The sequence below is a fragment of the Antechinus flavipes genome, chromosome 3 (genome assembly GCF_016432865.1).
Source record: "Antechinus flavipes isolate AdamAnt ecotype Samford, QLD, Australia chromosome 3, AdamAnt_v2, whole genome shotgun sequence".
NCBI lineage: Eukaryota > Metazoa > Chordata > Mammalia > Dasyuromorphia > Dasyuridae > Antechinus > Antechinus flavipes.
This window is the reverse complement of record NC_067400.1, coordinates 23,420,641-23,433,195: the sequence shown is the minus strand read 5'-3', so window position 1 is coordinate 23,433,195 and position 12,555 is coordinate 23,420,641. Positions and strand designations below refer to the sequence as shown.

Sequence of the window (12,555 nt, the reverse complement as noted above, 5' to 3'; positions counted from 1 at the left end):
GCATGGAAATAGAGAGTAGATTCTTTAATTTCAGATCCACTACCTCAAGATTGACACCAAATAACTAATATAGAAATATTGGGTATACTGAAAAGATATTTAGATTTCAGAGTTCTGTATGTTGCAGATGGATTGGTTCCTATCATTATCAAGTCAATCCATATGCTCATACATGCAGAAGGTCCTAGAGGTTGAAAAGAGGCTAAGATGGTCAAAGAATACCAATCAAAAGTCAAGTGCTAAAATAAAGTGGTGATCTTGGGCACCACTAATGGAGGTACATCCATTTAATGCTGACAAGGGCAACAAGTAAGCTTATCTCGAATTGACCCCTCCATGATGTCCATGACTCCTCCCCCCCAACATCACCATTCATTATGTACTCAACACACAGCTAGCCCAGTAATTTATTTCTTAGCATCCCAAAAAGGACAAAAGTAATCTAAGTCCAGTGAACCAAGTCCTTCAAAAACAAACTAAAATTTCTTCAGGCACTGTGAAAGGGTACCCAAGGGTTAATGGCAATGCAAATGGATCAACTCATTAAATGCCGCCCTGTAATTTATCGACTTTTGGAAGGAAAGTTGCTCGAGCAGCAAATCCAAAGTGACAAAGCTCTTTACTTCCTACATGTGGCATTATTAATTTCCCAGCTTATCCAAGAGGCACTAAAAATAGACTGGCATCAAGCTACAGTTGTGCACAAAGGCTGCTCTTGTCTAGACACACACATATCTGAATTCACACACTCACACACAATTTTTAAAAGATAAAAAGCATTAAAGACCTCATTAATATAAGTAATGAAACCAACAAAGCAGATATCGCCTAAAACATTATTAGTCAATAATTCCTGCTTAGCTGTCTGTATTATCACTGGTTTACTTTAGCACGTAGTTTCTAATTCTTCCCCTGCTGGACCCTCTTGCATCTTATAGGTAGGAACACACACTGATCCAATAAAAGTAGACCTAAATCTGTGTCTATAGTCTGCACCTTGGGGATTTTTCCATCACTCAAACATACATAGCTGTGTTCCATATAGTGGGTGTCTCCTGGATGTTGAAAATGTATGCACTTAACAAGCTCATATTTCAACACATGCACACTAGCTGCATGCTTTTGATGAAACATTTAACCATTGTCCTTGTGTTTCCACCGAGACACTGTCTTTAAAGCAGCAAATAAATTGATGAAGGGTTTAGCTTAGAGCCCTCCGAATGTCTCCAAATCCAAAGGTTCTGTCCTTCAGCCTCTGCCTCTGTTTTCTTCAGCCTCCAACCAGCACAGAGATGGAATGAATCTCTTGTCTCCTTCACTTGGGGCTCGGCTAGCTTTCTGGTGAGTCTTTCAGACCAGCTTGGTCTCAGTGGGGGAAGTGCAGGAGCCCAGCCACCTACCACAGTGGTGTGAGATGAAGATGAATCTGGTTGTCCACTGAACTCTCCACTCATTGCTTTATCCTCTGAAAACTCTTCTTCTGCCACCAGCCAGCCAAATGGAAAATATTCTCCTTGCCTCGGAGAGAGGGCTTCTGATGTAATTCAGCTGAAATCTCCCAAAGTGCTCTGTGTCTGTACCAGAGTGCTCCTCTACAACCAGCTGAACTCTCTTCTTCTTCGACCAGCCAGCCAAGTGGAATATATTCTGGAATAGATTTTTCTTCACTGGCCTTATATCTGACTCTTCTGAGAGAATGGGATTATGGGTTTTCTCCCATAGTGCTCTCTGGCCCAAAGAGCGTCAAGGGAGGTGTGAACTCACAAAGTTACAAAGTTTACTTTGTGAAGCTGGCATACTTGTGAACTCCAATGAGTAAAGGTATAAACACAAGCATTGTACTAATTAGTTCTACTTAGTACCTTGTTTCAGGTTCTGGCCCAAAACATCTTCTTGTAAGATCAAATCAACTCTAATTAGTTAGGCTCTGTGCCATATTTCTTGTATCTGAGACAAGATCTGATCTCAGATCTTCCTAATTCCAGGATTAAAGCTCTATCCTCTGTGTTACCTCTTAAGTATTTTGATGATAGTATTGTTGTAATATACTGGAAATTGACTCAGAATACCTAGATTAAAATCCCAACTCTCTCACTTATTCCCTTGGTAATCACGAGCAAATGCAATTATCTGGCTCCCAATTTTGCTAATTTCTAGAAGAAATCTCAATTGTAAAAAGAATAATATAAAATAAATGTTTAAGATTCTTTTATGATTCTATCAGATGTGATAACTAGGTCTCTATTTGAGGGATGGGCACTGACAATGGTTAGTAGATATACCATTGTGCATTCTGACTGTACCTCTCAGTGCCAGAATCAGAAAAAAAAATACATCTAGAAGAATTCACTTATTCCTGGAAATGTAATACCTCAAGATAGCTATTAAAATAGTTTGATTACTCAATCAAACAATAAATATTTATTAAATGTGCACTATGTTCCAGGTACTGTGCTGGGTGTTGGATGATTGGATATAGAATTGGAATGTACCTTATTGCTAATATACTGGAGTTCAATTAGGATATTATATCCAGAAGTCAAAAGAACTTTAGACAGCATCACACCCAACATCTTCATTATACATAGAAAGCACAAAGAAGATTACTCTTTAAAGGCATTTACTTAGGATCACATAGCTAGTAAACATCCAAGTCTTCTTGATTCCTATTCACTTCCCTAGGCACTATTGTCATTGCAGGTTTTGGGTTGATATCACCATCTCTGCCATAATTAAAAAGGAATAGTATTCTCATGTGATGGATCTCTATGTAACACACATGGCCTGATAAAGGGGCATGAAATGGAATATGTACTTTACTTGGCTCTATAGTTAATGTATATAGAATCGGGCTCTCTAATCAGAGAGCAGCCTCTACGAGAATTAAAAGAGTAAAGATGCTTGTATAGGCAAGCATCTCTAATGATGACTGTTTTCCTTCACTGAACAAAAATACAAAAGAAAAAATAAAAGGCCGTTTGTGATCAAGACTGAGAGAATGAAAAAATTGTACCTAAAGATGCTAGCTCGGAAAACTAACATTGAGAAAATACCCCAATGTTCTAAAGGCAAATATGTGGTCCAAGCAAAATGATCCAGATATGAAAAGGGTTTTCCTTAATGTTTAAATTCTTCAGTAAAAAGTGTTGGTATCACAGGTTACAGTCAGAACTCAACTGAACAGAGAGAGGATCAGTCTTAAAGTCCATGTCTCCAATTTAACCTCTAATTTTTCAAGTTTTTTACTTGTCCCCAACTAAATTGGGCCTTTGTTTCTGAATATCTTGATGAGAGTTTATTCTTACATTTTTTATCACATGAGGTATAATCCATGATAATTTTAAGAAATATATATTTTTTAAAAATTGGATATTTTACTTAGCATTTTTCTCATAGCATCCAGTGATACTTATTAATTTATTTTCTTATCTGTCTTATCAATCATCACCAGTTTCTCTATTCCAAAGATTAAGTAACTCCATGTCAGCTATCATATTAACAATAAAAGGTAAAAGTTTAACACAAAACTTTTTGGAAAAGATTTTCTCTCAAATTATCACTGAAATGTGTTGTCAAGAAAGAGAGATGGGAGAAAGTTATCTCAGAATATATGAAACATACCTTTAATGGCTGCAAGGAATTTCTTAAATGAACTTGTAATCCAAAAAAAAATGTGGTTTTAAAAAGGAGGCTAATGTATTTTACTTAAAATAACCTGGAGGATATATAATTAAAATGACTAATTAGACCCTGAAAAAGAGATGAGAAATGCTTCTCAATTCTTTAACAATGGTGGTGACCAGGTTATAGATGTGGAACTATGCATATATCGTCATACTTGGATGATGTGTTACTTCGTATTACTAAATTTTTCCTTTTTATCCTTTCCCCCCATTATTTATTAGACAAGATAGCTCTCTGGATATGGAAATAAGAAGGATAGATTCAATTAAAAAGTAATATAATAAGCAAAAGTGATAAAAATTAATATAAGTAAAAATGATAAAAACATTAAAAGAACTGAAATATGTGTCCTTTATTAAGGAAATAATTTTTACCATAGTAGATAAAGAGTTACTTTCAGAAGCAGGAAAACCTGGCTGTCAGTCTTATCTTTAATACATATTGACTTTGTGATATTGGTCAAGATACTTAAATTCTCAATATTTTAAGCAACTCTCAAAGACTCACGTTTAAGACAAGGTATTGACCTATACATTAGTAGAGAGTTTGGTCTCCTTAGGTTTAATTATTTGGCAGTTTAGTCATTTTTCAGTTGTGTTTGACTCTTTGTGATTTCATTTGGAGATTACTTGATAAAGATACTGGAGTTGTTTACCATTTTCTTTTCCACCTCATTTTATGGATAGAAAAAAACTATGGCCAAGAGAATTAAATATCACATAGTTAGAAAATGTCCGAGTCCAGATTTGACCTCAGGAAAATGAGTTTCTCACACTACAGGCCCAGAATTGTATTCATTGTGTCACCTAGATTTTCAGTTCATTATATCAATAACTTAATGTATGATTCCAATTTCTGTTTCACTTACTAAAAAAAAAAAATCAGTCATTTATATGTCATAAAGATATTACCTATGTGACCAAAATATATACCTTACTCTGTCTCTCTATGTCTCTCTGTCTTAGTGGGTATCTCTGTCTCTCTCTCTCTCTGCCTGTATGTCTGTGTCTGCTTTTCTCACACACACACACACACACACAAACACACACACACAAATTCATCTGCCCTTATAATATAATCCTAGCTCCCAAAAGGAGGAAAAGATATATTTTCTCATTTCTTTTTCAAGGTCAAAATTGGTGGTGAAAATTGCAAATTATTCCCAATTTCATCTTGGTGTTTTTATTTTTTCAACTTATAGACTTGTAGGTTTCAATGTCACAATAACACTCCCTTCATACATCACTGTTTGTTCAGAGATTCCCCAATCAGTTGAGTAAAACTTGTTTCCTAGACTTTAGAAGAAAAGAAATTAGATTAATACTGCAGTATATATAAACACATACATACACATATATGTATACATATATACAAATTTTCTGTCGTTTGTGTCTTTCAGGAATATATAAGGTAAGATAGGAAGCATTTGTTAAGCTCTTACTATTCTATTTACAGGGAACAGATTAAGAAATTGACATAAATTTTATTAAGAAGCATGAAGACTCTAGTAACAAATGCACAGAGCCTATTAAATAAGTCTTCCGAAATACATTTTCTATTTTCAATTCTGACAACAACCTATAAAAGAAATCCCCATATAGTTTTCTTGGTTTGAATATTTTTCATGGACACCTTCATTTCCTTCTTTGATTTTGGGCTTTGATCCTCTCTAGTACCTTTGGCATTTTTGAAAACCTAAGCAAATGATTTTCGGGAAACTTATGTAAATATAAGTGTCAGTACATTTCCCTAGTACATGATGGATAATAATATCTCTAGATAACTCCTAAATAAGTCACTGAAGCAGTCTCCTATTTTTTTCCCCTTCTTCTCAATGCTGATTGGTTGTCTCATGCTTGTGTAAGCATTTCTTCTCTCTGCTTAGTTTTCTCATCGCATTTCTCCCACAATTTATGTTAAGCTAACCAATTTTCTGTCCCTGCACTTGTCATCACCTAATGCTTTTTGGAATAAGTGTGTTATGACAGCTACTTTATAGACCTTGGGAATTTGATCTGTCACTAGAAGTCTTCTAAAAATATCATGTAAAACTTCACTAATTTCCTACTCACCATGAAGTTTGTAGATGTATATGCAGTGTGGTTTCAGCCAACAGCATAATATTGCTCTAAAGAATATCTCATGGTATTTGGATACTATTTGAATAGTCTATTTTAGAAAATAATGAAATTTCTATCTCATCTGAGGATACCCAATCACACTGATTTTTATATTATTTCCACTATAGCACAAACAATCAGACCAAACTTCATGTAAGGTGTCTGGAGAGTTGGAGACTCCATGTTTTCTGTCTCTCCCACCCCCCCCCCCCCAAAAAAAAAAAAAAAACTTTTAGGACTTAAAGCATTTTTAGTACTTGAAAGAGGTTCTTGAATACATATTTCATAGAGACTTTGAGATGGGGAGGGGAAGGTATTTAGTGGAGTTTTATCTGATAAAACCATTTTGTTTGTTTATTTTCTTTGTTGATTGAGAAAAATCAAAAGAAAAGCATAAAGGATTGTGTTTATTATAATCACTTACTACCTTATCATTGTAGGAGAAGCAGCCATGGGATACCAAAATATTCTTTAAATGCTTTATCAAAGATACTTGTACTGCTGCATGTGAACCAAATAAGCATGATAAGCTGCACACAAAAGGGTCAGCAGCAGGCTTTCTTCCTGAGCAATCCCTGACAAAGAAGAACTACATCATTGAGGAATAAGTCTAAGATTCCCAGAATACTTTATTCAACTTTAAGCACTTGAGATAAAGGATTAGGTTTTGCTTTTCTTTAAATTCTCAAAACTTCAAAAAATATCATGCTGTTGGCTGAAATATAATTGTCTATATTTAGGAGCATCAACACATCCTCATATAATTCAAGACTTATTTAGAGAGTACTTATTGAGTATGTAAGGGGCTAATAGTCACTGGGTACATTATCAATGGCATCAAGCAAATGAAAATCTTTTGAAGAGACAGTAATAGCTTATGTCTATATTCTAAGACTATAAGATAGTATGTAAGTGCCAAGTGGCAAATACAGGCAAGGTTTTTCAAATTCAAAGAAAAGGAGATTACTGAGGGGATGGTAGAAGGCTTTCTGTTGTTTGTACAAGATATGGACTTTGGAGGAAGGAGAAAGGGAAGGGAAGAAGTGTTTATACTACACTGGTTTTCAAGAAAAATTAGTGCCTCTGGTATTAGGATTTGCCAAGCCTGCCAACATGAGGATTTCCCATCAACCTTTGGTGTCCAGCTTTCACCCAAGTCTAAACTGTGACTCTAAGAAGTGGAGTACATGTGCAGTAGCAACACCCTAGTAAACATTCTGGTACGTGGAATAAAAACCAGGTAAAGAGTAACCAAGAAGTTTCAAATTTATTAGTCAAGTAGGAAAGTGGGTACCCCCAGCATGTGAATAATTTCCTGGTGGAAGGGATGGATGAAAACCATTTGTTCCAATAGCCATGAAGGCAGGTAAAGCAGGGACTATGGAGTGCTTAGCTCTTGGTCAAACATAACGAATACCAAGGTCAGCCATGACATCCTGGGCCATCACCAGTTGTCCTGACTTTTTTTTTTTCCTGCCACTTTCATAATACTAAGAAAAGTAAACTAATCACTTTGTCTGTCTCACTTAAATCCAATTCACATGCAAGTCAAGATATCACCTCATGACATCATTCAAAATGGGATCAGCCACAACTATGCCATGGGAACTGTACAAAACAATTTTATAAATATTATCTCATTTTATCTTCACAAAAACCTCAGGTAGTAGATACCATCATTATACCTGTTTTATATTTGAAGACATAGAAGTTGTTATTTGTTGAGGCTCACACAGTAAATGTCTGAAGCGGGATTAGGAATCAGATCTAGATATGGCATTCTGATCCCAACAATTGCCTCTAGAATCAGGATCACACAGATAAGCAGAGGGAAAGAAATTTTAGGTAACTGAGTGAACAAAGATTCTGGAAAAATAATTTAAAAAAGCAAGTAGGGAAATGCAAAGGGAGCAGTTTTTTTTGTAATGGAGTTTTTATGTCAAGAAATAGAAGAAGATGAAACTATAAAATATTCAGATTGTAGAGAATTAAGAACCTAAAATAAAATAATAGCAAAAACTTCAAGACAAGTAGAAGGACAAGTAGAAATTTATAGTAACTACTTTGAAAGACATGAATGAGGACATAAGTTACACCAGAGGGAAAAGTGGCTGGAAGAGTTAACAGAAGAATTCAAGAGTTGGTAAGCAATGTGTAGAAATGAGAAACATCATTGAAGGAAACAATGAGGTGAGAAGATTAAGAGGACACATAATAGAAGCTGTGAAAGAAAGAATCCACAATGACAAAGACAGACTAGAACTGCAAGCACTGAATTTTACAGGCTAACAGACAGATTGTTCCAATGCAAATCAAATTGAATGACTTCAAAAATAGAACAAGATGATGGAAGCTAAGAATAATGGGCATTCAGAAGAAAAGAAGCAGGAAAGCAGCCACAACACGGTGTGCATGGGCATAATGGATGAAATTCTCAAGAGCTGAGAAGGACTAGCAATGCTATTCAAATAGAAATCATCCACATAATATCATTTAGAAAAATCTTACTGTTCAAAACCCTGAGGCCCACAATTGTCAAACCTCAGGATGCTAGCGATAGAATTCTTTAATTGGCAGAAAGAGAAAAGACAATTCTAAAGAACCAATAATGACAACTATCTGATTATTATTGTGAATCAATGAAGGAATGGACAAACATGAATAGAAACCCTGATATAAGAGTTCCAGATAGAAGTGACTACAACCACACTCACAAAATTGCCTTCGTAAGATGGTCAATAATTCTTTATTTCAGCCACGACTTCAAAACTATCAAGTCAGAGGCTCAATAAGGTTATCCTAATTTGTATTCCTTCTATACAGTCTGCCAGTTCCACATTGGAAGTTTTAGTCCTTGTCTCTCTCTGTTTCTCTGCCTCTGTATTTGAATCTCTGTGTCTCTCTCTTGTCTCTTTTTGTGTCTCTCTGTCTCTGTCTTTCTGTCTCTGTTTATCTGTGTGTATCTACAGGTTTTTGTTTTTTTGGGGGGTTGGGGCAGGGGGTGGGGTGGGGGAGTGGGAAGCAGGCAGCAGACTACACTTTACATATACTTTTGTTGTCCTTAATTCTCTCTTATGAATTTCCATTTCAGCCAGGGTGGCCTCCCTTGATGTGATAATTCTAAAAGAATCCTGGCAACAACAACAATAAACCCTTGGGCTAAGTCCTCCTTCCAGCCCTGTACTAGAATCCCTTCACTTTACATGAAAAAAAAATGTAAATAAATAAGGCTTAAAGTTCTTAACATGAAGTACCTAATAAGTATCCTAGAATTTGAATCTAGACACCTGACCTAGTAGAAATCCAAAATACATTTTGGATTTGGAGTGAAGTCCATCCGATAATCCAATAAATATTTATCAAGCACTTTTTCTGTCCTAAGAACTGACCTAAAAACTAGGAATGGGAACAACTGCCTTCAAGAAGCTCATAATCTAATGGTCTGGGGATAGGGTTGGGTATTGGAGATGGGATGTGACTATACATACAGGAGGCAGGAAAATATAGGCTGGGGTGATAGTGATGAGAATGAAACCATGTAGAGATGCAGATGAAAAGGGGAGAGGGCAAAAATACTCCAATCCTCAGCCCTCCAATAAGAGGAAAGAGGATATCAGTCAAGGCCTAAGTTAGCAGTAGGGTGATGATATTAAAATCGATGAGCTTACCTTGAGAAGATGTTGTTTTAGGAAACTGAAGCCAAAGAACAGCAAATGCAAAGTGGATTGAAGACTTGAATTTGATTTTGTTTTCCATTTGTAAACTTTATAATCTGTATTAATTCAGTTGGTCTTTCTGACCCTCAATTTCCTTATTTGGAAAATGAGAGGATTGGAAGAATTGATCTCTAAAGAGCCTTTCTGGCTTTAAACTTTGTGATCATATAGCTATTCTCACATGGGTTAATTAGATTGTTGTGGTCTTCTCTTTACCCAAAATTACCTAACTTCATCAGAAAATTTCACAAGTTCCCTAATTTCTGTCTTTATAATTCATTTTTTCCCCACACTTTTCCTTCTCTTTCTATTTAAATCTCTTTCACCTGGTTCTCTCATCAGTGGAAACAGAAAACAGCTGACCAGTATACCCCTTTTAGTAGCCTTTTCAACACTCCACCTTTAGATCATTCTTCAAGGTTCTCTTGCCCAATCTGACAGATTTTCTTACTTTTCTTTAACTAAAGACTTCTTAAACTTAGTCCCAATTTTTACTCTTTTGAATATAGTCATTGATCTGTAAAACTACATCAACTGCTTTTAAATTCTTAGAAATTCATGCCTACCAAAAGTTGCTCAAGAAGATCTTATTCTGACTTCAGAGGATGACAAGCATCTTAGCAGAGACATGGTGGACTACAGGTACGGAATGAAACATTTATTTTCACACATGGCCACTGTTGTGATTAATTTTGCTTGTATATTTTTTGGAATGGAGGATACAAACGTTGGGAATTGGATGGAGTGGATACTGAGAACACTGACACTGAAAAGGGAAAAAATTTCAAGGAATTATACAGAAAGAAAATAAAATGTACTTAGCACAATACAACAAAGACATTTTGGATTGTGATCTGCCTTTGTATTCTTTAATCTTTGAAAAAATACTTTCTTTGAACTTATCAGCCTACAAATTATTTGCTAAATGTCAATAATTCATTTTACCCACAAAAGTAATATAGAAATGTAATATCTAGCAAAGAGGAATCTGAAACAAAGCATCAAAGCTGTTATATAGATTTCCAATTTTGCTTCATATATTTTCAAAAGAATGTATTCAGTACTAATTTTGTGTTTCCTACTTTCTTACAAATTTCTGCCCATACTTACAGAATTGCAATTTTGTTTTGTTTTTATAATCTTTTCGTGTGAATTTCAATCTTTCAAATGTCTTGCTGGTACTTTAAGGGTTTTTTTTGTTTTTTTTTTTGGTTTTGTTTTTGTTTGTGTGTGGGGGGAGGCATTCTCTACTGATTACATATCATGGTGTTTCTAGGTTTTGTAAAAAGTAAGTAGTCTTTGATATCTAGTGTGGCTTTATAAAATGATCCCATTGTAGACAAATGAGCTATGAGCACTCTTAAATTTATTCAGATTGGTTATTAGATGGTATATAAATATAAATATATAAATATTTATAATAATTTATTATAATTATTTATTATAAATATTTATTTATAATACATCGATATAAATATATTTGAAACTCATCTATCTTAAAGGAACTTTTCTACATCTTTGATGATCATGAGATACATCCACATAATGGCAAGATATCAGAGTAGGAATTTTAATAAAAATCACATCTCAAGAATCTGTTACTATTCATAAAATTTTGAGAAGTATGATGGGAATAATAAAATTATCTGTGAATGATTTTTTTGTCTGAATTGATTTTAAAATGGACAAATCTTAGGAAGTACTGTAGCAAGTAATATAATACTTTATATAATATATTGGATATAATATAATACATTAGCAAACAAAAATTAAGGAAAAGAAGCTTAAGTGATTTAAACAATGTCAGGAGAATTGAAGGAGCAAAAATTGTAAGCCTGCTAGGTAGTACTTTGGGTAGAAGCTGGTCTTGGACACAGGAAGGTAAGATTTCAGATTCAACCTAAAATATTTAATCTTTACATTATCATTTACAAATGACTTTACCTTTTTCTGACTCGGTTCTTTCATCTATAAAATGATAATAAAAATATCATCTCACAGGGTTGTTAGCATGAAATAATATATTTGTAAAATATTTTGCAAACCATAAAATACTATGTAAATACAAACCACTATTGTTTATTATTATCATTCAATGAAAGTTTATAATGGCAGTATTTCCTCCATTGTCATTCATGTAATGCTAATATTAGTCAAAAACTGTCTAGCACAGAATCATGAACCACAAATCTGAAGTTAAGATGGATTTCAAAGGCTGTCAATTCCAATGGTCTTTTTTAATAGGTAACATAGAAAGAGAGAGAGAGGGGAAAGAGGGGAGAGAGAAGAAAGAGGGGAGAGAAGGGAGAGAGGGGAGAGAGGGGAGAGAAGGGAGAAAGGGGAGAGAGAGGGTGTTAGTTTGATTTCCACCTCAGGATAGGAGAGGTTGTTTCCAACAGGCTTTCGCCCCAAAAAGAAAAAGCTTTTTTTTTTCTCTTTTGTGTTATTCCATGTTTCTTCCATTACAAATATTATGCACTATGATTATTTGCCTACTGACATTTTTATTTGTCTATTTAGACTAGTAAGTACTTAAAACCTTGGTATTCTGTGTCAAATAGTATACTGCTTTTCTTTCTTTACTAATAAAAAAGAAGAATAACTTATCAAGGGCAAGCCACAGTCTCTCTTCATACCTCCTATAATTAAAGACTATTTTCTTATTTTCATGCTGTATGCCCACTCACTGTATCGTAGACATTTTCTTTTTCTTTTAGTCTTATCAACTATTCCCAGACCTTGTAGTCAAAGTCTAGGTACCACATAGCCTTAAAGAATGCCATCTATTTAAACAAATTGAGTGAGCACAACCACCCTTATTGCCTCCAGAAATATGTTCCATAGTCAGCTTCCTATATTGTGATTATCACAATCAGTATCTCACAATAAGAACCTACCAAGCAGGAATTCTCTGGCTTCTTTCAGACCAATTTAAAGGGGAAGAATTCAATTTGACTTGTCCTCAAATTTGATTTTCCACACAAAGAACATTTAGGAATAAATCTAAGTAATCAGCAAATGACATTATGGAAATT

At 34.7% G+C, this 12,555-nt stretch overlaps 1 long non-coding RNA gene across 1 annotated transcript; it reads right to left on the bottom strand.

Annotated features, from left to right (window-relative positions):
* Positions 1–4,869: 4,869 nt before the first annotated feature.
* LOC127557730 (uncharacterized) lies at positions 4,870–12,289 on the bottom strand. Its single transcript, XR_007952604.1, has 3 exons — positions 12,157–12,289; positions 10,087–10,286; positions 4,870–4,979 (listed from the first exon to the last, which is right to left on the bottom strand). It is a non-coding gene; the product is annotated as an uncharacterized LOC127557730 (long non-coding RNA).
* Between the last annotated feature and the right edge of the window lie 266 nt (positions 12,290–12,555).